Source organism: Heloderma suspectum, chromosome 7, assembly GCF_057233095.1.
Source record: "Heloderma suspectum isolate Gila_16-S chromosome 7, 16-S_ref, whole genome shotgun sequence".
NCBI classification, from domain to species: domain Eukaryota; kingdom Metazoa; phylum Chordata; class Lepidosauria; order Squamata; family Helodermatidae; genus Heloderma; species Heloderma suspectum.
Window position 1 is genome coordinate 70085613 of NC_139464.1, and position 14181 is coordinate 70099793.

General features: G+C 44.3%; 1 protein-coding gene across 4 annotated transcripts in view; it reads left to right on the plus strand.

The window, feature by feature from the left end:
• Positions 1–14181, plus strand: part of GRIP1 (glutamate receptor interacting protein 1) — a 492217-nt gene that overhangs the window by 195879 nt on the left and 282157 nt on the right. The window lies entirely within an intron of this gene.

A 14181-nucleotide genomic window follows, 5' to 3' on the forward strand; every position in this document is an offset into this window, starting at 1 on the left:
CAGTTTTATTGTGCTGTCATGCTTCCTGGGGTTGTATTCATTTTTTCAGAGAGGTTTATCATGTAGTTCCAGATTCCCCCCAAAATAACATTTAGCAGTCATGTTGTGAAGAATCTATTTTTCTTCAGCTTCTTCTTCCTAAACTGTGTTGTGATGTGTTGTTGCTTTTTATTGGTGAAGCAAATAGTCAAATTATACTATATCAAATTTCTTAAATGGCTTTAAAAATTATACTACTCTAATCCAGAGCAAAATGGGGCTTCCCCTGTGCATGCAGAGTTTCTTATATGCAATAGACTCCTGGAGAAATACTCACTGCCGCCAGAGGAACTTGAGCGCCGGCGAGCTGAGCGCTGATGTTTTCGATGTGGAAACCTGGGGCATTTCGCCAAGACCTGCCGAGTTAAATCCATGGCTCCGCTGCCGCCTCCTCCTCTCCTTCCCCCTCCTCCTCCTCCTCGTCCCCAGGCTTGACTAGACTGCCCCCCAAGCTGTTTGGGGGCCTCCAGTGTGGGGGTCAGCTCCCCACCGGGTGGGTGCCTTCCCCAACCCCCCCTCCTATCTGCTGTTGCATGTTCACCTCCGCTCCTCACAGCGGGGTGGGGTGGAGGCCCTAGCTTTAGTGGACTCGGGGGCTACGACTAGTTTCATGGATGAGACCTTCGCCCTCTTCCACAAGATTCCTACCCTGCCCCTTCCTGCCCCCTTTGCAGTGCAGACCATTGATGGGCGTCCTCTCTCTTCGGGCGAGGTGACCCGTATTACAGTTCCGCTCACTCTGCGCACCCAGTCCCACATTGAGCAGATTCAATTTCACTTAGCTAAGGTTCCCTTATACCCAGTCGTGCTGGGTTTTTCCTGGCTCTCTAAGCACAACCCTCAGATTTCTTGGGGGCTTCGGCAAGTGGAGTTTGCATCTCCCTACTGCCGGGAGCATTGCCTCACAGAGGAGGTGCCAGTCCCGGCCCAGGCATTAACCCTTTCCCCCTCCTCCTTCTCTGCTTCTGGCAGTCCCTCAGCTACCATCATCCCCCCAGAGAAGTATGCAGCTTTTCAGGATGTGTTTGACAAGAAGGAGGCTGATCGGCTTCCCCCCCCAAGGCCTGGCGGTAGCTGCGGTGCCTCATTCTTGGGAGGACCTCCTTCTCTCTGCACAGGCTCAGGATGCTTTTGTTTGCACAAAGGTGGAGGAATTGGGGCTAGCCTCTGCCCCCCCTACCCCTTTCTCTTTGCGAGGTGGCCTGCTTTACCATTCCATCCGGATCTATGTGCCTTCTAGACCCCTCCGCGAGAGGGTCCTCCATCAGTGCCACGACTCCCCCACAGCTGGGCATTTTGGTGTCACCAAGACCCTGCATGGAGTGATGAGGGATTTTTGGTGGCCTCGTGTGTGTCAGAACGTCAAGTCCTATGTCGCCTCCTGCCCAACCTGCCAGCAGGCGAAGGTCCCCTCAGGCAAGCCCACAGGCTTGCTTCACCCCCTGCCTACCCCCTCAGGACCTTGGAAACTGCTCTCCCTTGACTTCATCACTGACTTGCCTCCCTCACACGGTAAGACCACTATTCTGGTGGTGGTGGATTTGTTTTCTAAGATGGCCCATTTCATCCCCTGCTCTGGGTTGCCCACAGCCAGGGAGATGGCAGAGCTGTTCGTGGTGCACGTTTTCCGCCTCCACGGATGGCCCGAGGGTCTCATTTCCGATAGGGGGGCCCAATTCACTGCCCATTTCTGGAGGGAGCTACTGGCGTTGCTCCATGTGACGCTCCGTCTTTCCTCCGCCCACCATCCACAGACGGACGGTCAGACCGAGCGCACCAATGCGACTCTGGAGCAATATCTGCGCTGTTATGTCAATTACCAGCAAGATGACTGGTGTTCCTTGCTGCCTCTCGCAGAATTTGCTTATAACAATGCCTGCCATGCTTCCACCCGCCAAACTCCATTTTTTGCCAATTTTGGTTACCACCCCAAGGTCTTCCCATCCACCCTAGCTCCCTCTTCGGTGCCAGCGGCCCAGGACTTTTTAGAGGAGTTTCGAGCGGTACACCACCTCTTACGGGACTCCCTCGAGCAAGCCAAGACAGCCTACAAGGCCTCTGCAGACCGGCGGTGCCAGCTGGGTCCGTCTCTGCAACCGGGGGACTGGGTTTGGTTGTCCACCCAATACCTCCCCTCTCACTCACCCGCAAGGAAGCTTGCGCCTTGCCGCACGGGGCCTTTCCAGGTTACAGCCCAGATTAACCCTGTTGCTTTTCGCCTGGCTCTCCCCCCCTCCATGAAGATCCATCCTGTTTTTCATCGGTCCTTGCTGTCCCCCCTGGTTTCTGGTGACCCTCATCGCTCAGTCAGCTCCCCCCCCCCACAGCCAGTGCTGGTGGAGGGGGAGGAGGAGTTTGAGATCGCAGAGATTCTGGACTCCCGCCTTTCTCGTGGCTGCTTGCAATATCTGGTGGACTGGAAGGGGTATGGGCCTGATGAGCGATCCTGGGAACCCCCAGAAAATGTGCATGCTCCGTTGCTGCTGAGGCGCTTCCACCAGCTGTACCCCCACAAGCCCGGGGCCCCAGGGGAGGAGCAGGAGGGAGGGCCTCATGGGAGCGGGGATGATGTCAGGGTGGACACTGAGCCCATAGAATCCCAGAGTAGTTCTGATTCTGAGGAAGAGCAGTCGCTCCTGGGAGAGGAGCGCACTCCGCTTTCCCAGGGCCCACAGCTGACGGAGATTCCTCCCACCAGCATTCCTAGATTAGAAAGCAGTCCAGGGAGTGACCAAGCAGAGATAGCAGACTTGGTGGATGCGCGACGCAGACGCAGAGAGAGGCGCCAGATGGAGGGCGCGGAAAGGAGGCGAAGTGCCAGGTTGGCGCGCAAACAACGGCTGCGCCCAGAGGCTCCAAGAAAAAAGGAGAGGGACTCTCCCTAGTCCTTAAGTTCAGGGGTCTGCCAGTAATTCCCTTTCAAACGGGGACCAACTGTTTCAAGTTAGGGCATAGGTACTGTGCTGCTCAGATCTAGTTGCTACCTGTAGAGTTGTTAAGTTGTAAAAGAAGAATAAAGCTTTGAAAGGAATCCCGTTGTCTGTGTCTGGACTTGGCTATTGGATTAGACTGAGAGAGGCCTCCAAGGAGCCCTTGACACTCTCAACGCATGCCACATCTGAATGTTGGCACACTGAATCTGAGCTGGGATCCACCACTTGACCTGAAAGCCCTTCGTCCTGCCCAAAACACCATGCTGTGCCCACATATGAGCACATGCACTGGTTCTCGATCATTCCAGCAATCTAAGGAAACAAAACCAACCTGTGAGAACTTGACCGAAGTGTACCGTATTGATCAATGTTCTGGAAATGGCCTTACATAAGACTGAAAGGCCTTAGAGCGCCATCTTCCCACTGCCAGTATCCTTTCCAGGGTAAAGCCCACAGAGGCTGCCATAGATGCCGCCCTATGCGAAATGAATGAGTGTCGAAATGAAATGCTCCTAAACCCAGCACCTTCAGGGCCATCTTTGTAACTTTCCAGAATTGAAATTTGGTTATGGGTAAAGCATCCTGGTGACAAAACTGGGGGCCACCCACTGTCCCCCGTACATCAAGAAAACCCCCCACTTCCTTGACAGGGCACAGCTCATCTGCTGGGGAAGGGAACAATGAAGCTCTCACCCCTCTGCTACCTTGATCCGTCTTTGACCGCCTCAGGAGAATGTGTGCCACCTGGTGAGAGAACTGAATATCCCTGAATTGTGAGGCCTGTTCTGACACATCGCCCTTGTTCCCCTGTTCCAAAATTCTCAAAGCCACCCAAAAGGCTCTTAATGCGGCAGCATGGAATAAGATCGCAATGTATGGGGAACTGCAGAGGGAGGGCCATTGGCCTCTTAAACCCAAAAGAATGTCCGTGGACAGCGAAAGCCTTGAATCTGGCATGGCTGGAGACACCCTTGCCCAAACTCACAGGGTCCAGTGGATCCTAAAGACCACTCTATTATCAGCCACACCCTTCATTTTATACCAGAAAGTGAGCACTGCCAGCTTACCTCCAGTGGTCCTGGTGGACTGGAAAAGGTATTCAGGTTTCACACTATGCCAGTTTTTGTTGCAACTTCCTAACATAAAGGTAGCTTCTTGTAGTCTAATTAGTATTACGCAAAGCTGACTAGAGAACTTGGCTCTGTACGTGTATTATGTCTGTAACCTGAAGTGTGGCTGATCTGGCTCTGGCCTGCAGACTAAAAGCTATTTACTAAGATATTGTCTTCATTGACTACGAAGACAACCAGAGGCTTGGCACTCAACACCTAGTGCTTGAGGGGAAGGAGGAACACTGAACCGTGATTCTAGAGGGGAAGAGAAGAGCCCATGAAAGGCAGAGATGCGATGCAGTTAACCACCATCATCATATCTATAACTGTAAAGAATACATGCAAGGAAGCTATCTGAGCAACAATCTTGCTTGCGAGACTGGTCTGTTGAGGTGGAGTGGATCAAATAAATTGAATTCTTTGATGGAGCTACCCCAGTGAGCATAGAGAAGACAGTACCGTCTGAGAAACTCCTTTTAGATAGATGGATAGATAGAGTTATAAAACTAACTGCTGCGCCACAGAGAGAACAGCAATTTTACCACCAGATTAGAGCATTCTTCAGGAACAGCAGCTGTAGACCTTTGGCAGCTGTATCACAGGGCTACTTCACCCGTACCTTTTTCCTTCATTGAGGTTATCTGTCTGTCCTCAACGTCAGAGAGATGGAGGTTTAGAATGCTGACATGGTTTGCTTGTTTATTGTATTTATTTCTCATTTTCCTCCAAGGATCTTTCATCCCCCTAACTATTTGGCAAGGAATGCTGGGCTAAAGGATAGTGACTTGCCGAAGGTTACAAAGACAGCTCTACAGACAGGTGGGAATTTGAACCAGGTTTTCCATGTCCAACTCTCACAATATCTACTGCACCACACTGGTTACATGCTCATTATATTTCCAACACACAACCATTTTCCCGCCATGGGAAGGATTTTAAAGAGGATTTTGACAATGTCAGTGTATATTCAAAGTGCTGGTTTTAACCCATAAAGCTACATGTGGCTTGTGGCTCCAACTCCTCAAGGGACACCTTTCCTTGTATGAACCTACCCAGTCCCTGAGGTCAGCTTCAGAAGCCTTTCTTTGTGTGCCCCCTCCAAAAAAAGCTCGGGTTCAAGAAGTTCAAGAAGGGGCCTTTTCCATGATAGCACACTGTTTATCGAACAGTCTCCCCACGGAAGCTCATCTGGTGCTGACACTGTCCTCTTCTCCACGCCAGGCAAAGACACACTTGTTTTCCCAGGCCTTTGGAGTTTTGTTTTGGCCCAGTTGTTGTAGGCTGCTTTTGTCATGTTCATTCTAGGCTGTGAGCAGGGGTACATTTTGTGTGTTTGTGAATGAACACATAACATCATGTTGCATTGTTTTTACATTGCTTTTATGGTATTTATTTGTATTTGTATTGTTGTCCTGATCATGGTTTATATTGATTCCCCCCCCCCCTTATATAAATCAGGGATTTCTGGATTGTGTGTGTAAGTTGCTTCAAGGCTTCTTTTTGTGGTGAGAAGTGATGCATAAATTTTATTAATCATTGTCATTAATTTAATAATAATAATAATAACAACAACAACCACAATAATAAACAAGTGGAAAATAATGGGGTCATTTTTCCAAGGGGCTGTAATCACTTCACCATATGCTGATTTTTGGCCACAGGTGGACTGAGGCTGCAATCCTAAACATACTTACCTGGGTGTAAGTCCCATTGAACTCTGTAGGGCTTACTTCTGAGTAAACATGCATAGGATTAGGATTGCATTGAAAATGACTAGATATTCTGAAATCACCCTTTTTTTGTCATTGGAGTGCTTCATCTGTGCTTGCCTAAAATGCTTTCACTGCCACAGATGAGGACTACACCTGGTTATAATTTTATATTTTATTTACAGTTTCTGAACATGGCTGTGTAGTTCTTCTAGCTGCTTGACTATTCAAGCACACTAAGGGTGCAGTCCTAAGTAGATAGGCAGCCACCTCTGACTTCGGAGGCGACCGCCTATTCAAAGCAAGGCAGGAGAGGCACGGGGGGATTCCTCTCCTGCCTTGCTCTGTTTCGCTAGACAGCTGTTTTCAGCTGTCTAGTGGCGGGGGGAGCCAACCGGGAGAGGAAGCTGCCATATGACACATAGGATGTGTCGTACGCGTAGCTCCGCTCTCCCCAACCCAGAATGCCCCCCAGCCCCGCCCCTTTTCATTCGCTCTGTGCTCATCTTCTGAGCACAGAGGAAGGGGCTTCTCCGCGCTGCCTCCAAGGCAGTACAGACAAGGGGGGAGGTCGAATTTCCAGGAAGCAACCTCGGAGCACGGGGTTCCTGGAATAAAGCATATCCTATGGCCCTCTAGACAGTGTCTAGTGGCCATAGGATTGCTCCCTAAGTGTAGTTCATCTCAATTAAAATCAATTGAATTTTACCATTGACTTCAACATGGATTGTGTGAAATGTCACCCACTCTCTGCGATTAAGAAATAGCATATTATGCTGCTGAAATTAATCATTGCCCAATATCAACAGCCTTTGGGTATATTAACATAATTAAAATGCAATGATTAATAATTAATTAAAAATAAATACAATAATAGAGAATATTAACACTCACTACCCTAACTTATGAATGTGTATTAATAGTATATTAGTAAAATCATAGTAATTTGTATGGAGGACATGGTGGATTCATCAGGAGTGTGTCTCATCTTTTAAAAAATGATTACTTTTTCATTAAATTACTTTCCCAGTCTGTCTCCTCCATGTGCTTCAGTACACTTAAATACTATTTTATTATGTCTGATGAACCAGTAGTAAATAATGCCCAGCAGTGGTATAAAAGAGAAATATATTCATTTTAGAAAATAGAGAAAATCACTCATCTTACATTCATCCATTTATACAATAGGAGCTGAGACTGGTAGATTGTACCTGTTAGGATGCTTTTGTCTAACTAACTTCATTTCCATTTTCCACATCTATTTTAAAGTAGTTTGTTCCTCTGAAATTTGACTTAGGGAAAAAAGAAACTCTGCTGTTTTATAGAATTTAATGTTATGTAGTTCATACCAAAGTAAAGTAATTCCTGCCTAAAAACTTGACCTTATTTTCATAGGAGGTATCACAGGTTGTCTATCTGGACCACAGGTCAAGAGCTATGAATAGAGAGAGATTTTTTTTAAAAAACTGCATTGTATGTAGAATTGGATTTGGTGCTTTTTGCTCTCATTGGATGACACTTTAAAAATAATACAGCATCTTTCTTTGATGGGATGCCCTACATATAGAATAATAATTTACTGCAATCAAAATAAGGCAAAACAGTTAGCTATTTATTTATAAAATGTATGTTGTATTCTCTTCAGATGTACTTACAGCTTCTTACAGCATAGAACATGATAAATTACAGTAGAATATATTAAAAACAAAAAACTCTGAAGTGCGTAAAATAATAAATCCCCAAGTTAAGCATACAGTAGCAAGTCCAGCCAATTTTGGGAGGGCTCCAGAGAAACCTGACTTATTGTGGTGTGCAAACCGGGTTTTTGTCTTCACCAGAATATATTGCTATTGGCTATTTTTGTTTTTTGTTCTTAATAGTTGAACAATTTATGTTTTAAATGATGTTTTCAAAACTCTGTTGTGCTAGAAATTGTAATTTTATTATTTGTATATTGTAAACTACCTTATGAAGACCTTTGTCCTGAAATGCAGCTGAAAAATATAATTTCTGTGATCATTCTATAGGCAGCATACAGAGGGAAATCCAGCGTTATCAGAATTTGTATTCTCGTCTGTCAGGTTGAATCACCTCATTCTCCTTTGATCCTCAGGGCAACTTTACATGTTACCTTTGCAGTGTAACTGCTGCTGCAAAACCACTCCATCATGGCTGGTTCCACATCGCCTGAGCCAGCCAGATCTTATGGGTACTTCATATCATAGCATTAGTGGCCCCAGTGGAGATGGGCAGTAGCATGGGAATCCACTGCATAATCCGGGTTACTTGGTGGGCGCATAGTTTTACATTTAAACAGTGCAACATACAGGCGATAACAGTTTTTGCTACAGTAGCTACTCAACAAAGATATTGTGTAAATTGGCCCTCATTAATGTTATGAGGGTGAGCGTAATAAAATTAGTGTTTTTTAAAATAAAATTACCACAAGAAATAAAGACATGGCTAGGATCTTACTTTCTGTACATGGTAGGCATGGCACATCCATCTGATGAGGATGCTGTTCCTGGGGCCTTTGTGACAATGGAGATGTGTGGGTAGGTCAACAAGCAGTATCCCACAATGCTGGTTACCAGTGAAGGCCAACCTGCTAGTAACGGACACTGGGAGCTGACCTACCCACATATCTCTGTTGTTCATCACATTACAGAATGGAACTAGCAAAGTGTTCCCACCGCATACGCTTGTGTCAGTTTTGTGTGATGTGACAAGTACAGGCTTCAGGCCCCTGGATGCTTGGGTTGGGAGTCCTTGCATTACTATGTCAGTCCAGGGATATGTGGCACCATATGCCACTCTGACGGGCAAGATCATGGGAAAGAATTTTAATATGAGTTGTAATGAGCCCCTTCCCAATTACCTATACATGAACCACTCAAGTTTGTAATCTGAACTGTTCAATATCCTCTTTAGAAAGATAGGGTATGAGAAACCAAGCCTCCCCCTGCCACTCTTTTTTTGAAAATACTTTTTATTCTATTTTTTAATTTTATGAATGACATACACAATACCAACAACCTAATCAATAACTACAATTTCCAAACAGTACAGTATTCTTAAGAGGACACAGCAATGATGAAAAAGAAAAAGAAAACAGAAGATGGAGAGGGAAGAAAAGAAAAAAAAAAAAAAGAAAAAAATACATAAAGAATTATTTTAAAAAAATTAATTTAAACTCCATTACATAAAAACTTCAAATCCCATTCTGCTTAAAAAATATATCTATAACATTGGCAATATTACGATTCAATACAACATAAATAATCAACCTAACATTTCAATATCATATCATCATTCTTATAGCAAGGAAGCAGGCCTACAATTCCTTTCCAGTAACCATATATTGCCCTTCAGCTAACATATACTAATAAAGCTTAACAATTTAACCAACCAAAAATCTTACTAACCAGTAATAATAATAATAATAATAATAATAATAATAATAATAATAAAAAGTATGTTGTTGTTGTTCAGTCATTAAGTCGTGTCCGACTCTTCGTGACCCCATGGACCATAGCACGCCAGGCCTTCCTGTACTGCGCTCTCTCCCGGAACGTGCTCAAGTTCATAGTCATTGCATCGGTGATACTATCTAGCCATCTCATCCTCTGCCGTCCCCTTTCCATTTTGCCTTCAATCTTTCCCAGCATCAGGGTCTTTTCCAGGGAGTTTTCTCTTCGCATTATGTGGCTAAAATATTTGAGCTTCAGTTTCAGTATCTGTCCTTCCAATGAGCAGTCAGGGTTGATTTCCTTTAGGATTGACTGATTTGACCTCCTTACAGTCCAGGGGACTTGTAAGAGTCTTCTCCAGCATCACAGTTCGAAAGCATCAATTCTTTGGCGCTCAGCCTTCCTTATAGTCCAGCTCTCACATCCATACATTACTACTGGGAAAACCATACCTTTGATTATACGGACCTTTGTCAGCAAGGTGATGTCTCTACTTCTTACTATGCTGTCTAGGTTTGCCATAGTTTTCCTCCCAAGGAGGAAGCGTCTTTTAATTTCATGGCCACAGTCACCGTCTGCAGTGATCTTGGAGCCCAAGAAAATAAAATCTGTCACTGCTTCCATTTCTTCCCCTTCTATATGCCAGAAAGTGATGGGGCCAGATGCCATGATCTTAGTTTTTTTAATGCTGCGTTTCAAACCAGCTTTTGCACTCTCCTCTTTCACCCTCAACAAGAGGCTCTTTAGATCCTCTTCGCTTTCTGCCATTAGGGTGGTATCTTCTGTGTATCTGAGGTTGTTGATAATTCTTCTGGCAATCTTAATTCTGACCTGTGATTCATCCAACCCGGCATTTCTCATGATGTACTCTGCATATAAGTTAAATAAGCAGGGCAACAATATGCAGCCTTGTCATACTCCTTTTCCAATTTTGAACCAATCGGTTGTTCCATGTCCGGTTCTTACTGTTGCTTCTTGACCGTCGTACAGGTTTCTCAGGAGACAGGTAATATGGTCTGGTACTCCCATCTCTTTCAGAATTTGCCAGAGTTTGTTGTGATCCACACAAAGGCTTTTGCGTAGTCAATGAAGCAGAAATAGATGCTTTTCTGGAATTCTCTTGCTTTCTCCATGATCCAGCGAATGTTGGCGATTTGATCTCTAGTTCCCCTGCCTCTTCGAAACCCCGCTTGTACTTCCGGTAGTTCTCACACTGCTGAAGCCTAGCTTGTAGGATTTTGAGCATCACCTTGCTGGCATGTGAAATGAGCGCAATTGTGCGGTAGTTTGAACACTCTTTGGCATTGCCCTTCTTTGGAATTGGAATGTAAACTGACCTTTTCCAGTCTTGTGGCCACTGTTGAGGGTTCCAAATTTGTTGGCATATTGAGCGCAGCACTTTAACAGCATCATCTTTTAGGATTTTAAATAGCTCAGCTGGAAGACTGTCATCTCCGCTAGCTTTGTTGTTAGTAATGCTTCCTAAGGCCCACTTGACTTTACTCTCTAGGATGTCCGGCTCAAGTTCAGTGAGCGCACTATCATGGCTATCAGGGACATTCAGATCTTTCCTGTATAGTTCTTCTGTGTATTCTTTCCAACTCTTCTTAATCTCATCTGCTTCTGTTAGGTCCCTGCCTTCTTTGTCCTTTATCATGCCCGTCTTTGCACAAAACGTTCCCTTGAGATCTCCGATTTTCTTGAAAAGATCACTAGTCTTTCCCATTCTATAGTTGTCCTCGATTTCTTTGCATTGTTCATTTAAGAAGACCTTGTCTCTCCTTGCTATTCTCTGGAACTCTGCATTCAGTTGGATATATCTTCCCCTTTCTCCCTTGCTTTTCACTTCCCTTCTTTCCTCAGCTACTTGTAAAGCCTCATCAGACAGCCACTTTGCTTTCTTGCATTTCTTTTTCTTTGGGATGGATTTCGTTGCTGCCTCCTGAACAATGTTACGGACCTCTGTCCATAGTTCCTCAGGCACTCTGTCTATCAGGTCTAATCTCTTAAATCTATGCATCACCTCCACTGTATATTAAGAAGGGATATGATTTCGATCATACATGAATGGTTTAGTGGTTTTCCCTACGTTCTTCAATTTAAGCTGAAATTTTGCAACAGAAAGCTCCTGATCTGAGCCACAGTCAGCTCCAGGTCTTGTTTTGACTGACTGTATAGAGCTTCTCCTTCTTTGGCTGCAAAATACATAATCAATCTGATTTTGATATTGACCATCTGGTGATGTCCATGTGTAGAGTCACCTCTTGTGCTGTTGGAAAAGAGTGTTTGCTATGATCAGCGTGTTCTCTTGGCAAAACTATTGGCCTTTGTCCTGCTTCATTTTGTACAACAAGGCCATGCTTGCCTGTTATCCCGGTGATTTCTTGACTTCCTTCTTTGGCATTCCAATCACCTATGATGAAAAGGACATCTTTTTGGGGGGTTAGTTCTAGAAGGTGTTGTAGGTCTTCATAGAACCGATCAAGCTCAGCTTCTTCAGCCTCAGTGGTTGGGGCATAGACTTGAATTACTGTGATGTTGAATGGTTTGCCTTGGATTCATACTGAGATCATTCTATCATTTTTGAGATTGTACCCCGGTACTGCTTTTCCCACTCTTTTGTTGACTATGAGTGCTACTCCATTTCTTCTAAGGGATTCTTGCCCACAGTAGTAGATACGATGGTCACCTGAATTAAATTCACCCATGCTTGTCCATTTTAGTTTGCTGATTCCCAAAATGTTGATGTTCATTATCTTGCCATCTCATGTTTGACCACCTACAGCTTACTTTGATTCATTGATCTTACATTCCAGGTTCCTAAACAATATTGTTCTTTACAGCATCGGATTCTCTTTTCACCACCAGACACATCCACAGCTGAGTGTCCTTTCAGCTTTGGCCCAGCCGCTTCACTCTTTCTGGCGCTACTTGGAAATACCCTCTGCTCTTCCCCAGTAGTATACTGGACACCTTCCGACCTGAGGGGCTCATCTTCCAGTGTCATATCTTTTAGCTTTGTGATATGTTCCATGGGCAGGAATACTGGAGTTCTTGGCAGGAATACTGGAGTGGGTTGCCATTTCCTTCTCCAGTGGACCACATTTTGTCAGAACTCTCCACCATGACCTGTCCGTCTTGGGTGGCCCTGCATGGCATAGCTTATGGCTTCACTGAGTTATGCAAGCCCCTTCGCCACAACAAGGCAGTGATCCATGAAGGGGAAATATACTTTATAATATACTTTATACTTTATAATATACTTTATACTTTATATTATACTTTAAAAGTATACATAATAATAGCAAATCACTAATAACTTTTATAATATTATATAATAAGCTTAAAATCAACCTCACAACATTCACTAATATATTTTGTAATAGATATATAAATGAGTGTACACATTGTACAGTATATCATATCCATTTTAAAAAGAGTTTAAAAAAAAGACAAAAGGAGAGAAAAAAGAAAGAAAATCTCTGATTTAGCCTGTTTCTTCCAGAACAGAAAGAAAATGTCTGTTTTTAGCCTCCGCCATTTCATGATTCTTCATCTGGCCTTCAGAAAAGATGCAAAATGCAGCAGGATATTTTAAATGATACTGTAAATTCATTTGTTTTGCCAGATTTTTCGCCTTAGTAAATTGCCTTCTTTTCTCAGCAATTTCTTTGATGTAATCTGGAAATAGCATAACTTTATCTTGTTTCCAAGAAAGGTTTCCAGGCTCTCTTGCCAAATGCAGGATATAATTTTTTGTGGAGATTCTTGCAAATTGGGCTATAATTGTATAACCAGTCCCTTTGGCATTTGACACACGAAATGCCTGCTCAGTATCAAATGAATAATCAGATGGCACAGGGAGTATCTCATGCCGGAACTCATCTACAAAAATAGACAGATTTACATCAGTAGGTAAATATTTAATCCCAATAATACGTACATTTGCCCTGCACGTTGACGCCTCCAGTTGAGAAATTCTGACAGAAAAATCATTGAAAAAAGCTTGTGATGTAGTTTCATTCCCTGCCAGTCGATCTTGCAACTCGTTAACCTTTACCTCCATTTTTTGCCGAGAGGTGTTAATTCAGTCCACAGCCCCTTGCAGCGCAGTAATGGAATTTTGGATGGTATCCAGCGTCCTCACCTGCTCTGCAAATGGCAAGGACAAAGTTTTTACCAGAGCAAGTAACTCCTCTGTATCTTCGCTTCTCGCAGCTTTTGCCAAGGGGTGTGTGGGAGGGGTGTGTGGAGATCCTTTTTTTCATCTTAATGTAGTCATCCTTCTCTTCAAAGAGATCTTGCAGGTCCTCAAATATTCTTGATATTTCTTATTCCATTCCTCAGATGTTGTTGACATTTCTTAATCCATAAACTACAACGGAGCACGTCAGCCCTAGTTTCTCCTAATTAATTAAGAGGTTCAAACAGCTTTGAGTGATGGTTAAGCTCTGGCAGACTAGCCCTGGAGTTCAGCCCCCCTGCTATCATGCCGAGAGAGCTGTTCTTCCAAAACCTTATCCAGAGCTGCTCCCGCCACCCCTTTTCATTCCAGGGGTGAGATAAAAAGGTTTTTCAACTTTTTAAAAAGCTGTTTGAGATAGCATCCTGCGGAGACTCCACGGGATGCTGCAAGGGCGACATTGGCTCTGACTTGAAGTCTTCCCCTGCCACTCTTATAGAACATGTCTCTGAAACAACATGCCCAGACATCTGTAGGTACATTACTTGACCTTCACATTACTTGACCTCCCACCCCCCATGACTCAGCCATATGTTAAAAAGATACATGCAGGAATCACCTGGAGAATGCATGATCAGGTAATCTCAGTCAGTTTGACTCAGTCCAACCTCTCTATGGGAATTCCCACCATCCATAGAAATAACTTAATTAAATCTTTCTTTGAGTAGGTGTCAA